Below are 8189 nucleotides of genomic sequence, written 5' to 3'. Positions count from 1 at the left end.
CTTGATGATGTACCAACACATTCGATCAACAACCTGAAATTGATGACCTTGATGATGTTGATCATGGCACATTTTGAATCTATGAACTGTTCCATACATCTGCAGTATGCACAACTTGCGAAGATGGTTAAACAACCTATTATGAACATGGCAATTGACTTCTTTCCATGGAGTACCATGAATTAGTGATTCATAAATATCTTTGAAAACAATCTCTGCATGATATTGTTCAATACCATTGACATGTACTAACAATATATTTTATGGAATAATTGAAACATTCAAATACATTCTTGACATCATATCAGCTACTTGACTTTGATGTACTTTCCTAATTCATGATTATTAAGTGAATTTGCTGCAATAAACCCATCAAACTGTAATGTGAAAACTGTTGCAACATAGTTTGACTTTGAAAGTATTGAAGTGGTCCTTGATTTGTTTGAATTACTGTTTCCTCACCCATTAAATGATGTCTCCATTGATTAACACTTTCCCTTAATGCATAAGTTTCCCTTTCATGTACTAGATACTTTGACACTGCTTTAGAAAAGGCTTTGACATGAAAACAAATAGGCTTCCTCTCCACTTGAAAAGAGGCTTCAAAACTATTTGAAACATGAAATGGTGATACAATACAAGAGAAATGTAACACTGACTTTCCCCAATACTGACCTGCATCCCTGTAACTTATAACTCCCAAACTTGGACTGAAATGATACATTCTGACATTAGGAAGAGGAGCTTTGGACATCAACTGTAACTCATGTTGTATTCCCTGCTTATGAGTAAGATGTTTGGGTTCTTTAAATAGAACTGGAAAAGTTTCTACCTTCTTGACCAAACTATCTTTAAACTAAGACTCACAACCTGAACAAGTATCCCTTAGATCCTTATGTTGTTCTTTTACACACATGAGTACAAATCTCTTATTTGAACTTATTAATCGCTTCATCTAATTGGCAATAACTAAATCCAAGTGAGTTTTAGTTTTATGTGCCCTGACAATAAATTCAGTCCCATCTTTCTTAAGGTGATATTTATGCTCTTTCCTATAAAATACTACATCACAATCATAGACATAAGTACTTCCTAGAACTAGTCCACATATGTCTACCGAAACCAAATCTAATTCTACTTCATCAATGTTGTTATCACTCCAATATTTCTCTAGATTTGATTAGAAAGAAATGATTAGAGGTAACCACAAACCTACTGTTAGCACTCATAATGAACTTCAAGGCTGAGAAGAAGCAATTCTGAGGTAACCACAGACCAAGCTTTTGATCTGGCATCTAGCCCTGCCAGACCAAAGAGGGCTCTCTCTTTGCCAACAAAACGTGGCTGTGATAACTAAATCTTAGGCTAGCTATGAAGAATAATGATTTGGTTGAAAATTGTGGGTTGAAAACAGCAAGAGAAGGGACTATTGGGCTATGGATTTGGGACTAGTTTCTATTGGAAAACTTGGGGCAAAGTAAGCACAATGTACAGCCAGATTAAAGATATAATGAGAGAAGAAAAGAGGGAAGAGACCATTTCCCTACAGGCATCAATCAAGGGATGGATCTACAATGCAACTTTAGAAGAAAGAGAAGCACAGGGTTACTCAACAAAGCATCTAACAGAGGATGGATTTTGAAAAGATAACCACTACATCAAACAACATAATCATTGTGAAAGGAGCATCGTGCATGGATGGATTCCTGACACTTCCCTTAGAAAATTTTGTAACCAAATTAGCAGAAAAAACAAAGAATGGAAATGAATTTACAAAAAAAACATGTTGCGCATTAAACACCGTGATGAATCCCAAATTTAAAGAGCAGAAAAAGATTCATTAAAATAATATTCAAGGAAACCTTTACACAGTCCAATGGTAGCCTCACTCTGCTGCAAAAATCCAACCATTACACTCTGAAATTCATCAAATATATACAATTAGCTCATCCCTGTACTAAGGGAGTTGAGCTCAACCATCTCTCTCAAGATAGAATCAGTTACATTAATTTTGGACTGAATTTATGAAAATAGGGCTCAAAGATGAACTCGTATCTCTTGAACCATAGCACCTGTTACAAAACTGAAAGAGGTTTTTGTAGATAAGGTCATTTTTGAGAAAAAAAATTCTCAAATTTTGGAAATTCGTTCCTATTTTCTCGTAATCTGTGCCACAAAATAATATCTAAACAGGAAATCACTAAATATTTAAATCTGTAAAAATAGGTTGTAAATATCTAGTCAAATATTCCAATTCACGACACCTGTGAATAAAATGAAAGAGGTTTTTGTTACATGGTTCATGGTTGATAGAAACCTCTTTGGTTTTCTCAAAATTACTTTCCATCTGTTGTAAAATGGCACTGTACTACAATGACTAAAACAGTAAAACGAATGCAAAATTTGTTTTGTTTTAATGTAGGCTTCAAATATCACTGCATATCTCCCACATAGTAACACTTGTGCATAAACTGAAGGAGGTTTTTGTTATCTGGTACGTGATTGACAAAAAAATCTTTCAATTTTGTAAAATTCATGTCCATTACTTCAGAAACTTATTTTGTAGTAAACTTTTCCCTGTGTGCAACAAATGACCTCAAAACATGCATAACCAAGAATCAATCATTCATTTCGATCATATTTTCTGATCCAGGAACCAGTTTCGGGCATGAAATATACCATTGGAAAGCTATTTCCGAGCTTCTTTTGATGAACGTACTAAGGATATGATTTGCAGTGAAACTCATGTGCAAAAGATCTCTGAAAACCACACATAGTAAGAGCCCATTTTGATCCCTTATGACAGGCTGTGAAGACTGGAACTAACACCTACTTTGGAGATTAGGATCTAGCCTTCCTAATGCTCAGAGAGGGCTCTCTCTTTATGCTTTAACTTTGTTTAGTTTTTTATTTTAGGCTAGTTACTATTGTACTTGGTTTTTGATTTGGATTTGGTGATGGGATCACTTAGATGAAAATAGGGGTGTCTTTTACCATTGGGTTATGGGGTCAAATGTCAAGCAAACAGGATTGGATCAAGTTCTAAAAATAGTGTCTACAGGACAAGATAGTAGAGTTACTTCAAATCTCAAGCCTAGATGGTGAAGTGGTTTTCAGTCAGATCCAAGGAGAAATTAATGGTTCCTTAGGCCGGATTTTGAATAAAGTGAAAGAGGTCAACCGAGATGGGAGAGCAATTAAGGATTCTCATATCCGGATATTAGAATAAAACATGGAAATGATCAATTGTTCAAAACAGAGTGTACTTCAATAAATTCTGAGATAAATTTCTAGTTAATTCATTCAACTTTAGATAACATTCAAGTTTGTGAGAAACATAAGAAAATAACAAATTTGACAAAGAAAATACTTCACTATAATAGCTCAACACATGAATCCTATAATGCAATCTCTTTATTACTTGGTCTAATCTGCTGACTTGAAAAAATGGTACAATAACCCTTAGGTTTATGATCAAAATAACTCTACAAATGTGTAGCAATCCACCCCTCAATACTTCGAATTATGAAGTATTTATACAAAAATAATTTACAAAATATCCCAAATTGTCTTGGGAATTAATCTACGAGAAAGAAATATCTTCATGCAAGAAGATAGAGACAAATTTTCAACTGGTGTATGCTGTCCCCGTTTATTAGGTTGTGTTGTCTTTAAGCTCTAATATTTTGCCTTTTATTCTCTGCTTTGTTGTTGGTCTTCACGTTGGATGTTCTTTTCACTCTGACCTTTCAACTGATACACTTTTACCTGATACTCTTTCATCTGGCTGGCCTATCATTATCCTTTTACTGTGCTTTTTCACCCTTACTATACATTTTTACATTTTGACTGTGTATTTCTACAGTAAGTCATTCAATTTCTTTCATGTTTCTGCATCTGGTAATTGGATATTTATCATTTTCCTATAAATTTCATCTACCTCTGTGTACTTGGCAAAAGTGGGATTATTCACAAAAAGGTGTTTTACCTCATGTTGGAGGTAAAACAAGTTCTCAAAAGTCTGATATAGGACCTTGCCAGTAGGCATCCCCTTCATAAATGAAGTATTTACCTGATCTCTGGCCACTTTTATAATTCTTATGTTGTAGTCCTCCTCTGGCATTAATTTATCATTTATTACTAAGGGATTTGGCAGACCCTTTTTCCTCAAAACTACAAATTTAACCATGAACCTATCTATAGCTAGTTTGATCCAGGTCTGGGTGTGATGAAGGACAAGGTACAGAGAAGTTGCAAATTATTTTTCATGCTTTTGGAGGACCAAAAGCTCCTCGGTGGGGAGGACTGATCTAGGTGGCTCAAGAGACACACAGGACAAAGAGGGTTTATGAACACTTGAAAATCAAAGTGTTCATAATGATGTTGACCTAGGACCAAAGTGTAGATCTCATCATCCTGATCGCGGTAGTGTGAATGGTTCGTCAATCCGAGTCCGTATGCAAAAGTTAGAATTTCAAGGGTCATGTCATTTTTCATGGTTTTCCACAGGGATCGCAATGGTGAGGTCAGATTCACCTTTAGATTTGCAGATTTCCAGGCCACCCATGGAGCAGAATCTTTGAGGAATCTAGGGGGAATCTAAAAGATTCCTTGAGCCCCAGATTCTCAATTTCTCAGAATTTAGATTTTGGACAGTCGATTTTGCATTATTCGATGCCACAAATCTGAAGGTACATTCAGATTTCTCATTCTCTCATTCGATTCTTCAGCCACTTTTCTAAGTGGAATGCAGGTGTCAACATCCATGTGCGAGCAGTTATGCGATTGATGCCATGAGATCGATGGTCTGAATAGCTTCAGCAGTTTAACATCCGCTTCTTCAGATGGCCCTTGGTTGTAAGGTGTATGCAGTGTTCATGTACTTCTTTTGCTATGCATTGTTCTGCACATGTCCTTGATGGATGTTTGATGTGGGATCCTATTTCTTACTTGTTTTTATGATTCTTGCTTGATGTGATGCGGAATTGGCTATGTGATGTACTTGTTGTCATGAATCATCATGTTGTGTTTTGAGATTCCTTTGTTGTATGTTGATGGGATACTCATGTGTCACCATGCATGTTTATTTTGACATCCCTTTTATGCCATGTTGGCCTGATGTTCATCGTGCATGAGTTTTTGTGTCATACTGATATGAGTCTTTTGACTAAGAGTTCCTGTAGTGGAACATATCTTAGATCCACTCCTACGTGAGGGCATTTTTCCTTGTATGATAGCGACATCATCTCTTGTGTACATCATCACTATTGACAGCACTTAATGCAACGGCCTACACCATCTTGACACCGGGGCCCAGAGACGTAGTCCCTCCTGGACGAACTCTGTTATCAATGGCTTATGTTTTCATGTGCTGATGATTGTCTTGTTCCTCTTCTTTAAAGCATGCACACATATTCATTTATGTTTCTTTTAAAAATGCAATTTAACACATCACAAAAGTAAAAGGTCTTGGAATGGTCCTTCATCACACCCAGACCTGGATCAAGTGGTATTAAAGCGATCTTTGCATTGATGTGAATTGAAATGTGAACAATGGAATGTGCAGTCACTGAGGATGAAAAAGCGATGTAGGAGACCATGCTCAACATTTCCAAAAGGGTGTAATTCATGTATGAAACTCTACAAAAAGAGACAGAGGAAAAGGAGCGATTGCAGCTTCAGTTGCAAGCCACGAAAGAGGCCCTGAAAGAACTAAACCATAACAACCAGAATCTTCAAACAGAGAATGTTGAATTGAAGATGCCGCTAAATGAAGAGAAAGAGGAGAAACAAAGTTTGCTACGACAGCTGCAAGAAAAGGACGAGGCCTTGGAAAATCTGCAGCATGACCCATGTGAGGTAAAAAGTAGTTCTCCATATTCATGTATATTTCTTGATGATGATTTCGTTGTTTTTGAAAATCAAACCACAAGAATTGGCTCCAAACTGTTAAAGAAAATGGGGTATGAAGGAAAGGGCTTGGGCGTTAATGGCCAATGCATTGTCAACCCCATCAAAGTAGAAGAATTACCCCTTCAGGCAGGACTTGGGTATGTTAGAAAGGAAGTTTGGGAATTTGCCATGATAGTTAGCGAACCACAAACAATGGATAATGAGAAACCCTCATCAGTTCTTTCCAAATCGACAGAGGAGGTAAAATATGTTGATTTCCTTTCGGTTTTGTCTTCACATAGTATGAGTTCTGTTGGAGATTTGGAGATCCCAATTACAGGGACAAACATGAGGCTCCTTATAAGGATGAGGCACGAGGAGGAAGAAGAACTTGGTGTTAATAACCAAGGCATAGCTCAACCTTTGGAGGTTGTGCACGAACATCAATTTGTAGGCTCGAGATACACTAAAAGAGAGTGCTCGAAGGTGTCAAATTCGTCCGAGACATCGATGAAATCGTCGAGGAAAGATAATGATGGGAACACATCCCCATCATCCCACGACAGTGCCCATTACAGGGAGAGAGCTGAGGCATTCTCTCATAGCCATACTCACACTAGAGACAGCAAGGGAAGGTATAACCACTTTTGATCTTCGAATGTTCATTTCAATTATGATCATGTTGTTAATAATGAACGTAAAACATGACATCGAAAAACATGCACCTTTGTGGATTAAATAACCATACATTTTCTAAGTGTTGGAAAAGAATGGCAGCACACAAAAGGATGAGGTGTGAAAGACCCTATCAGCAACATGAAAAGAAACAAGTTAAGCAGATATGGAGGAAGAAAACCTACTGCAATCATTGAAATAGAAGTGGCCATCAAAGAGCCACTTGTTGGAGGCTCCATCTAGAGCGGCGCCTTAAAGACAAAGCATCGGTGCGTGAACCAGGTGAAGCAGTTGTTCGACAAGCAAAACCACCACAAGGAGGTGACCCATTCACATTGATAAGTGAAAAATAATATCTAGATATGTTTTCATTTCATGGTCATGCTTTTGTGAATCATTTGTTGCATTTTAAAATGTAAAAGTGATAATGTGCTTTCCGTCACTTGTTCAAAAACAATGATTTCTGGTCTTATTTGGTGTCACATGTTAAACTATGAAAGTGATGTTATGTTTCCATCAATTGTCAAAGAAAAACAATAGTGTTTGGCCTTATGTTTGTAAATCATGTGTTGCAGTGATGATGTCTTTTCCATCACTTGTTGAAGCAACAATGATAGGTTGGCCTTATTGTCATAGCTGAGGTCTTGCGTCCATCCTGATGTAAACTTGACCACCGAGTATGTGTTATAAACTCGTGGCAAGTGTGGGACGTTTAGATCATTAGTTGGTCATAAAATTCAAGCATGTACTTTGCAAAAAAATGTATTACAGGTTGCAAAGGTAGCAGGTGTCGACTCGTCGCTTAAGGCTCTGAAGAACAAAGCTGAAGGAGATCGAAGCGAGACCTTTTCAGGATGCGTGTGATGTAGACAAGGTACAGAGAAGTTGCAGATTATTTTTCATGCTTTTGTAGGACCAAAAGCTCCTCAGTGGGAAGGATTGGTCTAGGTGGCTCAAGAGACACACAGGACAAAGAGGGTTTATGAACGCTTTAAAATCAAAGTATTCAAAATGATGTCAACCTAGGGCCAGAGCATAGATCTCGTCATCCTGATCGCGGTGGTGTGAACGGTTTGTCAATCCGTGTCCGTATGCAAAAGTTAGAAGCAGTCAAAGTTAGGTTGACTTTGGATGACTGGGCAGCTTAAGGAGGCCATAATTTTGACTTTTTCCAGTGGACAGAATCTGGCCAACTCCATCTATATTCTGGGCGAAATTTTCGCGTATTTAATTTGACTCCTACAGTCAAAATCGAGATTTTCAAAAATGCCCATATTAGTTATTAAAAATGAAAAAAAATATAAAAAAAAAGGGGGTGGAGGCCACCAACCCCACCACCCAGGTGGGCCCAGCTCGAACGGATATATTACCAACCCACCTAAACTAACTTGTTGGTTTATCCACCCATGGAGTTTTATAAACCAAGAATTTTAGTTTAGGTGACTTGGTAATATATCTGTTTGATACGGAGGAGGTCGGGTGGTCAAACCCTGCCTCCTCCTTAATTTTACATAACAACCATTATATTTGGAAGGTGTTCGAGCTGGGCCTACCTTGGGTGGCCCGCCCAAAACCATATACATTGAATACAGGAGGTTACATGGGGTGGTGGGGTTGGTGGC

This window comes from Pinus tabuliformis, chromosome X, assembly GCF_031772625.1.
Source record: "Pinus tabuliformis cultivar Carrire ecotype Pingquan chromosome X, CPIR1, whole genome shotgun sequence".
NCBI classification, from domain to species: Eukaryota; Viridiplantae; Streptophyta; class Pinopsida; order Pinales; family Pinaceae; genus Pinus; species Pinus tabuliformis.
This window is presented reverse-complemented; position numbering follows the sequence as displayed.